Raw genomic sequence first — 11,510 nt, 5'->3', positions numbered from 1 at the left:
CTGGGATGGTATATAGACAACACTATTTTTATGGATTAATCACTGCATTTCAGACTTTACTTCCGTATTTGTTTCTTTGTTATTAATAAATTTAAAAATAATTTTAAAAATGGGTAATATTATTCTAACGTTGGCTTGCCTAGCAAATAAAATGTTAGGCGCCATCACGGTCCGAAGGTGGGAATTTCGGGTCGTGAGAGTTGGTAATTTTCATGTGATGTTGTTATTTTTCTCGTATTTATTTTTATATCTTGTGCAATTTTTTTTGTTGTTGGTAAATTGATAATAGCCTGATCTATGTTGAAATTGGGAGCATGTGGTTATTACCAGGCGGATTATGAAATGAAATATGGTCACGAGGTACCGTGAGTAAATAATGATGATATTGGAACGTGAACTGTCCGTGCAGTTGTGATATGAAATGTGGGTACGAAGTACCGTCAGTAAAAATGATGATATTTGCACGTGAATTGTCCGTGCAGTTGTGATATGAAATGTGGGCACGAGGTGCCGTGGTTAAATGATGATGATATTTGGCACGTGAGTTGTCCGAGTGGTTGTGATAGAGAAATTGGCATGAGGTGCCGTAGAAATATGAAAGTGGGCTGAGACCCGTATTTTATGATTTTGAAATGTTATGTCACAGGGTGACTTTTATTCGAAAGAGATTTATTTGAAAGAATTTGGGTCCTCACAATAATAAAGAAATCCCCAACATGGTATACCATTTACTAAAGTTGGCTCGAAGTGGTTTCTCGAAGCTCCTTTTACTGGCTACTAAAATTGGTTAAGAAGATTGGTTGACGCGATCACATGCATGGTTATACTTTAAAGAATTCATTTATTATTTCTATAAAATTAATCTGCTAACCAAATCGGAATAAAATTAACTCTAAAATATTTCTTAATCTTCTTCTTCCTAATCCCTACATATCAGAATCATAGTCCGCCAACTAAGATCATTAACGGATTGCAAGATGTGCATTTTACATTTATTATAATATGAAACTCATAAAATATATACTGTTCACTAACCATTTTACATTAATCCCTACATATTAGAATATAAGCATAAATATTTTTAGTAACCACGTTATAGACTTATCCTATATATAATACAGAAATCTGCTCAAAGTTATACTCCTACCTCATAAGGCAGCCATTGGTAGGTAAAAACTTAAAAGCAAGTCAGTGTTATCAATATAAATTTGCATGCGTTTTGCTCTGCTAGAAGTTTTGTCTTAAAGTACAGAATGAATTAAATTTTATATTCATCTTAAGAGAAATTGGAAATTGGAAATTAAAGAAGTGTATCATTATTCCTTTCCGTTTTGATGCATTGAGAAATAGAGTCACATGATTGTGCAGAAATTTCTTTGTCCTGTAAAACATAAAGCTTTTTCAAAGCTAGCAAGAAAGGGTCACATAGGCATAACTATGGATACAATAAGAACATCCTCAATGTGGTAATACCATTTAATAAGTTGGCCAGAATTTTCCTTCTTTTTTTACCCCTAAAAGTCCTCATCTGGTATACATTATTATTTTTTTTTTTGGTTGAAAAAGAGCTAGAAATTGACCGTATTCACTTCTTCTTTCTTCTTCTTCTTCTTTACGGCTAGCTTACAGAGGGAGAGATAAAAATATCCTAAACTTATTTTATCTGCTTCTTCAACTTCAAGTTAGAGTAAAATAAAAGCCAAGCGTAAGATAATCCACATTAATTAATCTCAATATCCGAAGTTCTAAATAATTTACTGATCAAAGGCTGTAAGGGCGGACTACCCTACGTTTAACCACACCACACTGACCCCGAAGTGATCTTCCTCTATTTAAGAATCATAGTGAGCCAATCCAGATCATTAATGGATTTCAGGATCTGCATTATACATTTGTAGTAATCTGATAATCATAAAATATATATTTTCACTAAATTTACAATCTTGAAATTCATGTAACACTAGGTTATAGGAGTACAATACTTTTGAGGGAAATCTTATTTGATCGATTCTTTAATATTTTCATTATTTGTCTTTACTCTGATTGTAGGGAGAAACAGATCACATGTATTAATATGTTTGTCCTGCAAAACATAAATGTGCTCCAAAATTAGAAATGAAAGAGTCACATAGTCAAAAGTATTTTTAGTAACTGTGTTGAAGAAGATTTGTGCAACAATACGTTTATAAACAGTTCAAATATTAAGTATGTGGGGGACCGGTTTGATTAATTTAATAAAAGCTGGCTGCTAAGTTTAGTTCTATTACAAAGATTAACTGGTTGATGTTATGATCACAGTGCTTATAATAAGGCTCTATATCTTACTCTTCAAAAACATCCTCAGCTCAGTATTCTTCTCTTTCTTCTTCTTTACAGCATTTCAAGCTCTAATTGTTCAACTTCTTCTGCTATTGAGAGAGAGAGACAGAGAGAGACAAATTTCTCCATATTTATTTTTTCTGCTTCTTCAAGTCTGACCGTTGGAATGGTGAAAGTGATGGATTTTTACTCAGTTCTCATGGCTGCTGTGCTTGCTAGTACGTACTTTTAACTGACTTGTATAAAACGCAAATTATTTATTGCTTTATTATTATTAAAAGAATACTCCAAATGAACTCCGACAGGATTCTCTGTTGATGTAGTTTAAAAATATTTTATTACTAACGTTTAATTAGTTATATCTTGTTTAGTTTCTCTACTGTGTCTTTGGACGACAATTGAAGCAGACCTCGTTGTTAAAACAACGTTCCTCGATAGTGCGGCCGTAGCTAAAGGCGCAGGTGAACTCCCAGGCTTATATTTATACAATTCATTTCTCACAATTTTTTACGCAGTCTTACAATTATATTACTATTTTTTAATAATTTTTAGTTGATTTTGTTCTCTGCTTGGACGGAGGTGCTCCTGCATTCCACTTTCATTCGGGAACTACTGGCTCTAGAGTTTATAACTAGCTTATTCATCTTCAGGTTAATTAATTAAACTCAAAATTTTACTATGATATTTTACTTAAAATTTTGGCTAATCTTCAACTTTGAATTTTGCAGGGTGGGGGCTGGTGTGAAACCACTTCCGATTGCCAAAATCGGGCAGCTACGGACTTATCTTCAAAAAATATGCCAACTGAAGTTCATTTTACTGGCATTCTAAGCAACGATCCTCAACTAAATCCAGGTGGTTATTACGTTATGTGTGTTTACACCCTTTTTATTTTTTTGAAGGTGTGCATGTTGTGGCACTAATACTACGTAATGAAAAGATATTCTCAACAATGTTTTTCAGACTTCTGCAACGGGAACCTAGTCAAGATTAGATATTGTGACGGAGCGTCATATACCGGCGATATTGAAGAAGTTGACCCCGTAAGTTAGAACCTTCTCATTAGTTGGTTTTAATTTGAAGTGTAAAATGTAACTCTCTAACTAGAAATGCCAAAAATTTCAGGTTACAAACCTCCACTACAGAGGGGCAAGAATTTTTGACGCAATCATGGAGGAATTGTTATACCGTAAAGAAATGATATATGCTCAAAATGTACGTCCAATTTTCTCCTCATAGTACTCTTATTTCTCTCTAATTTAAGTGGCTGAAATGAAAAAAAAATCAAAATTTCTATGACAGGCCATTCTTAGTGGAACTTCGGCAGGAGGGTTGGGTGCAATCCTGCATTGTGACAAATTCACTTTTTTTTCCATTGACTGCTAGAGTTAAATGCATTTCTGATGCTGGCTTTTTTGTCAATGTGTAAGTTTGCTGACTACATTCTGAATGCTCTCATTATTGAATAGAATAGAGCTTCAAAAAATAAAAATATACAAACTAATTCTCGTATGAATTTATGCAGAAAGACTATAAGCGGTGAACCGGTTATTGAAGAGAAGTATAAGAGAGTCGTTGCCTTACACGTAAGAAGCATCAGTTTATGTTAATTTTATCTCAACTATAGTTTTTCTTGTACCTAATTTGTATATGCATTTTTTACCCTTTCTTGGGGTATTTTAGGGATCTGAAAAGAACCTGCCACTCTCTTGCACGACCTTGAGCTTAGACCCAAGTTTGGTAAGACCAATTTTATTAAGTTAGTTATTTTGTGAAAAAAATAGCCAAATTGATGTGTCTCACAAATATACGATGATTTTGCAGTGCTTCTTCCCTCAGTATGTAGCAAGATATATTTGCACACCAGTTTTCATCATCAACTCGGCCTATGATTCTTGGCAGGTTAGAAAATAAATTTCAAAGATTTATAAAAAAAATTTCATTTACGCTATTACTTTATTTCTTTCGTTTCCCTTCAAATTCTAAACGATATTTTGCCTTTTCATTCTTTAAAATTAGATAAACAACAGCTTGGTTCCCAAGGAGGCCGATCCTTATAATGAGTGGATAAATTGCAAGACAAATATAAATAATTGCTCACCTAGTCAACTTCAAACTCTCCAAGGTATATATACTAGCCAGTTTATAACTGATGGATACTCTTTTAATCCGAATCATGTAATAATTACTCTCTAGCTCACACACTTGTGTTTGAGTTGTTGCTCATCAGATTTATCAGATTTTAGGTTGACATTTTTGGAGGCATTAAACGAACTAGGTTCAAGTACATCAAGAGGATACTTCATTTCCTCTTGCCATTCCCATCTTGGCATTGAAATACTAAGTCACTAGTCCTCCAAAAACTCTCCAACTATAGCTAACAAGGTTACTTTTCTCTCTTTCTTTTATTTTTTATTTTTTTATATTGTACAATTTTCAGCTTTCCTTGAATTGTTATTTGACAATAACTCATTGTAACGCAGACAATTGCTGAAGCTGTTGGAGACTGGTTTTTTGATAGTAGTGGGTTTCAAGAGGTTTATTGCCCATATCCTTGCGGCAAAAATTGCCATTAGAAGTGCTCATACATGTAGTACTACGTACTAATTTTTTATTTTAGATGGTTTTTTTTTCCTTTTAACAAGTGGGAGTAATTAGTGTAGAGCTACCTCAGTATCTTAGATATTGTTACTTTGTTAGCCAACCTACTTATGTATGTGAGGATAATATCAAAAACAACTGGAGGTTCTTAAGTTTGTTCATCAAATTGTTACTATATTATTGCAAATTGTAATGTTTGTTTTTATAGCCCTTATCCCAAGAGGTAAAAACCAATTAAACAGGAGTATTACTTAAGTACTAGATCTGAAAAATGTTCGAATCGTTCACTAAAATAATTACTTTGTGGATATAATAATCTATTACTAACTAAAATGGTTATTCGGGTTGTTTGGTCTTATTCGGCCTCCTAAGGGAAGGAGAAGGGCTGCACAAGATATTAAGGCAAAATCTCTTTTATTTTTTTGTGACAAGGAACGAAATTGATGCGAACTCTAAATGAAATCAAATATAGAATATAATGATTATAAAATAAGATTTGATTAGACCAATTAATTTAATAAAATAATTTAGATTAAGGAGATATTTGATGGCCTATATTGTGCTAGAACACTTTATTAGATAATTTATATTGGTGATCTCATTCAATGTAAGTTTGATTATTTCTTGCATGCGATGAATGTGCCCATGTCATTTTAATTGACAATGAAACATACATAACGTTTTTGAAACTCCCAAAAGAGTAAATAAATTTGGACCAAACGTTACAATGTGTCAAAGACCTATTTATGAACCATCTATTGTTTGGAAAAAAAAAAAGAAAAACAAGTAAACATCTCTTGTGTCTCACACAAACTTGATAAAGCATTACCAATAAGAATAAAACTATTTTACAGATATAGTTTGTTGCGTAAGTAAACTTACATTAATTTATTTGTCTTTTGAAATTATTTGTATACTTGTTGCTATATGTATTTGGGCATGTGGATTTTAAAAATTTCAGTAGATATTTCTACCTTTTCTTTTAGGGGCAAACTTTAAAAGGACGCCTTCTTGTTATAAGGTGCCGATTAGTTTCAGAAAAGAAGGTTACCAAGAATTTTTATTGGCACTCACATAAATATTATTTTGCAGGAAATATATATCAAATAGAAATGTGTCATAAGCAAATTATGACGGTGTTGCAAATTTGCATTTTCGTCTTGGTTTTATTTCCTGGGACAGTGATAAATTGTAAAACTCCTGAAGAAATTGAGTACCTTTGCTATCTAGATTGTGTGGAAGCCTATACGATTAATAGTTGGGACCTATTTAAGGATCTTACTGGAGATCAGATTATTGAAAAATGCAAAAGAGGTGAAAGATATTTGCCATGTGAAATTGATGGAGAAATTGTTATGTAGTCCATAACAATTGTTATTATGTTGTATGATTCGTTTCACAGAAGATCAGTAAAAAAACACAAAAGATTTATAAATAAAACACGAGAGATGTTTATATAGTTATTTCTATTCAAATTGTAAGTGCGCAAACAAGAATATTTCCTCTCATATTGACAGCACTGATCATATATAAAGAAAAAGACTGGTCCAACCTCTCTTATTAGGTTAAATTATGTGTTGGCATTCCTCGTTTAGAACTTTAAAAGTACAGTGATGGAAATCTTATCTTATGAAGGACAAAGTGGAATAAACAAAATGGAAGGAAATATTACATAAGAACAAGATGAATTAGAAGGAAAAAACGATAACGTTTGAGAAAGAATTAATCCATCAAACTTCTTCCTTATTAGGGTGCAAAATGCAAAGAATTCGTAATTAATAATTCTTTTCATTTCATCCATATAGCCGCGGTAAATAATTCTACTCAATTATATCATTTAAATCCCACCAAACAAAAAACATTTAAATAATATTGTCATAGAGTTGTGAGATCATTTTGTATAAGTTAGTATATGTGTTGGTTACGTTTATCATAAAAAATTATTGTTCTTAATAAGCTAAGTTTTTAATTCAGAAGTCATACTTACATTTCGTTTCATTCTTATTACGATTACGTACTTAAAGTTTGAATTGGGGCCGGGGATATGGGCGGGTAGGTTTTAAATTCACAAGTGCAATTACTTGTATTGATGCTAATTAACACAAATTTTTGTTTTGCAGGAAATATATCGCACTGTTGCAAATTTGTATTTTTGTCTTAGTTTTATTTCCTATGACATTGGTAAACTGTATAACTCCAGAAGAAGACAAGAAGTTATTTTGCTATTTCCAATGCCGAGATGATTATGTGGAATATGGGTGGGACTTATTTAAGGATTTTACTCAAGAACAGATTAATGAATAATGCAAAAAGGGTGTGTATACGGGTAAAATCGGGGCTAATGAGCATTCCGATTTCTCGGTAGGATAAACGAAGTAAATACATGACTATATAGAATTGAAATCGAAGCTGGGAACTTCTCATACTAAGGTCCGAATGGAGTGCTCGCCACTGTGCCCGACAAGACAACATTCCCTGAACTCGGTACGCTCGAAGGCGAAGGCGATGGGGTCAGTTTGCGGGTGATCTTCGAAATGTTAAAGGCCCAACAGGCTGCAATAGCGCAGCTGCAAAATCAATGCCGTGCCCCCAGCAGGGTCGAACCCGAATCATTCCGGGAAAGCATCTAAAGAAATGAGCAGGTCACCGAACGGCCGGGTGAAATTGAGACTGGTGTCAACCATGATGTAATGAAAATGCTTGAAGCCTAACCAAACAGGTGGAGTCAGGTGAAAAAAAAATTGAGGCAAACCACAAGAAGGTAGAGAGATATAATTTCCGGGTATATTAAATCCCAGTAGCGCCCCCGATATTGAAAGGACTAGACTCCAAGAAATTTATACAAAAGCCTTTTCCTCCGAGCGCAGCATCGAAGCCAATTCCGAAGAAGTTTCGTATGACCAATATTCCGAAATATAACGAAACCACATATCGAAATAAGCATGTGACCTCCTACACATGTGCCATCAAGGGGAACGACTTGGAAAATGATGAAATCGAGTCGGTTTTGCTAAAGAAGTTCGGAGAAACTTTGTCAAAAGGAGAAATAATATGGTATCACAACTTACCCCCAAATTCTATTGATTGGTTTGTCATGCTTGCAGATGCTTTTGTGAAAGAGCATGCCGAGTCCATCAAGGTCGAGACTAGAAAATATCGGACCTTTTCAAAGTAAAACAAAGAAACAACGAAATGCTCAGGGAGTTCGTATCAAGGCTTCAAATGGAACGGATGGACTTGGCTCCAGTTGAGGATGATTGGGACGTTCAGGCGTTCATCCAAGGGCTTAACCCCCGAAGCTCCTTGGCTTCACAGTAGTTAAAACAAAATTTGGTAGAGTACCAGGCAGTAACTTGGGCCGATGTCCACAATAGGTACTAGTCAAAAATCAGAGTCGAGGACCGTCAGCTCGGGGCCCCTTCTGGGTCCGTTTATCCCAAAAGAAAAAATGACACATCTAAGAGAGTCCTTGATCATGAACCGAGACCGAGCAGAGACCGGTATCAACCGTATAGCGGAGATCGAAGGGTAACGGATCTGGGTGTCACCCTGCGAGGAAAAAGAAGTAGAGCGATCGAGGCCACAATAGCCGAGGATTGATGAGCAAAAACGGTTTCGATAGGCCACTCGGGACGAGGGAGGCACCAAGATTATCGTAATATAACTTCAATTTCGATGCTGCCAGCATCGTATCTGCCATCGGGCGCATCAAGGATACCAAGTGGCCTCGACCATTGCAGTCCGACCCTACCCATAGAGACCATAACTTGATGTGTAAGTATCATGGCACTCATGGCCACACGACCGAGGACTGCCGACAATTGAGAGAAAAAGTGGCCCGGTTGTTCAATAACGGGCATCTCCCGGAATTTCTGCGTGATCGAGCCAAAAATCACTTCAGGAATAGTGACTCAAACAAACAGACCAAATAAGAAGAACCTCAGTACGTCATCAACATAATCATGAGAGGGGTCGATAACCCTCAAGGGCCGATGATAAAATGCACTAAAATATCTATCACGAGGGAGAAACGCACCCAAAATTATATCCCAGAGGGGACTATTTCATTCAACGATGAGGATGCCGAAGGCATCGTGCAACCTCATAATGATGCACTGGTAATATCTGTACTTATCAATAAAGCTCGAGTTAAGCATGTGTTGATTCATTCAGGTAGCTCGACCAACATCATCAGATCAAGGGTCGTAGAGCAGTTGGGTTTACAAGACCAAATAGTGCCAGTAGTCCGGGTGTTGAACAGATTGAACATGCATGTGAAACAACTAAAGGGGAGATAACCCTACCAGTGAACACCACCGGGACCATCCAGGAAATAAAGTTCTATGTGATTGAAGGGGATATGAGATATATTGCTCTATTCGGAAGACCATGGGTTCACAACATGAGGGCGGTACCTTCGACCTTACACCAGACATTGAAGTTCCCTACACCGGGAGGGATCAAGACAATATAGGGAGATCAACCGACTGCAAAGGAGATGTTCGCAGTCGATGAATTACTCTCGGTACCCGCCGTCTCGACATTAAAAAGCACAGATCCTGCTAGAAAGGCAGAAGATAAATAGCAATCACCGATGCCGGTCCCGACCGGATCAGAGGAACGAGGAGTCAATGAGGAAGATGATTACGGAGTTCCGAGATTGTTCATAGCTCCTGATGATACTGACGCCACCAAATCAACGATCGAAGAAATGGAGCATGTCATATTGACCGAGCACCTGCAGGATCGAAAGGTATACCTGGGCACGGGGTTAGCCCCCGAGCTTAGGAATAAACTGATTAATTTTCTTAAAGCTAACGTAGATTGTTTCATTTGGTCCCATCTTGACATGACATGGATCCCACTAGAGATAACCACTCATAAGTTGAGTTTGAACCCAAAGTTCCACCCGGTTAAATAGAAGAAAATAACTCAATCTGAGGTCAAGCATACATTCATCAAAGATGAGGTATCTAAACTCCTTAAAATAGGATCCATTCGGGAAATTAAGTACCCGGACTGGTTAGCTAACGTAGTAGTAGTAGTGCCTAAAAAATGAAATAAGCTAAGAATGTGTGTAGATTACAAATACTTGAACAAAGCATGCCCCAAGGATTCCTTTCCTTTGCCTAACATCGATCGGATGATCGACGCGACAGCCAGACATGAGATACTCAAATTTCTCAATGCCTATTCCAGGTACAACCAAATTCGGATGGACCCGGGCGATCAAGAAAAAACTTCCTTTCTCACTAAATTTGGCACCTATTGTTATAACGTAATGCTGTTTGGATTAAAAACTGCCGGTGCCATTTATCAACGCTTAGTAAACTAGATATTTGAAGAACAAATAGGAAAATCAATGGAAGTTTATATTGACTAAATGTTAGTTAAGTCCCTGCGAGCAGAGGACCATTTAAAATATCTGCACGAAACCTTCGATATATTGAAGAAATAAAATATGAAGGAGAACCCGGAGAAGTGCGCTTTCAGGGTTGTATCGGGAACGTTCCTCGGGTTCATGGCATCAAATTGGGGAATCGAGATTAATTCTAACAAAATCAAATCCATAGAAGACATCACTGTGGTGGACAACGTCAAGGCCGTTCAGAGGTTGACCGGGAGTATAGCCTCCTTGGGCTAGTGTATATTGCGGTCCTCGAATAAAAGCCATGGGTTCTTCTCACTGTTGAAGAAGAAGAATAACTTCTCCTGGACTCCGGAGTGCCAACATACTTTGGAAGAACTTAAACGGTATCTTTCGAGTCCTCCCATGCTCCACACTCCGAAGGCAGATGAGCAATTGTACCTTTACTTGGCGGTATCCGAGGTGGCGGTAAGTGGAGTTTTAGTTAGGGAAGAGGAAGGTACACAATTTACTATTTACTATGTCAGTAGAACTCTAGGCGAGGCCGAAACATGGTATCCTCACCTCGAAAAATTGGCACTCGCTTTGCTAAGCACCTCCAGGAAGTTAAAACCGCACTTATAATGTCACCTCATATGTGTTGTAACCTCTTACCCACTGAGGAACATCATGCACAAGCCCGAGCTCTCTTGCCGATTGGCCAAATGGGCCGTCGGGATCAGAGGGTACGATATCGAGTATCGACCCCGAACCGCCATCAAATCACAAATTTTGGCAGACTTCATGGCCGACTTTACGCCGTCCTTAATACCCGAAGTCAAAAGGGAATTACTATTAACCTTGTGGACTACCTCGGGAGTTTGGACCCTCTTTAATAACGGTGCTTCGAATGCAAAGGGGTCCAGGCTTGACATCGTGTTGAAGCCACCTATAGAAGATATAGATAGACAATCTATTAGAATTGTAGAATAGACTTACAATGAGGCTGAATATGAGGCCATAATTGTAGGTCTCGAATTGGCTAAAAGCTTTGGGGCTGAGGTGATTAAAGCGAAATGCGATTCCCGCCTCGTGGCAAATCAAGTCAATGGGACGTTTAAAGTAAAAGAAGAGCGAATGCAAAGGTATCTAGACAAGTTATAGGTAGCGCTGCATCAATTCAAGGAATTGACCCTACAACACGTGCCCCGAGATCAGAACAGCGAGGCCGATGCTCTGGCTA

General features: G+C 37.0%; 1 pseudogene; it reads left to right on the top strand.

Annotated features, from left to right (window-relative positions):
• Positions 1-2,203: 2,203 nt before the first annotated feature.
• On the top strand, positions 2,204-5,079 carry LOC107795615 (pectin acetylesterase 8-like; annotated as a pseudogene).
• The last annotated feature ends 6,431 nt before the right edge of the window (positions 5,080-11,510 follow it).

Source organism: Nicotiana tabacum, chromosome 15 (assembly GCF_000715075.1).
Source record: "Nicotiana tabacum cultivar K326 chromosome 15, ASM71507v2, whole genome shotgun sequence".
Taxonomy (NCBI): Eukaryota; Viridiplantae; Streptophyta; class Magnoliopsida; order Solanales; family Solanaceae; genus Nicotiana; species Nicotiana tabacum.
The sequence above is the reverse complement of the archived record's forward strand: the minus strand, read 5'-3'. Positions and strand labels throughout refer to the sequence as shown.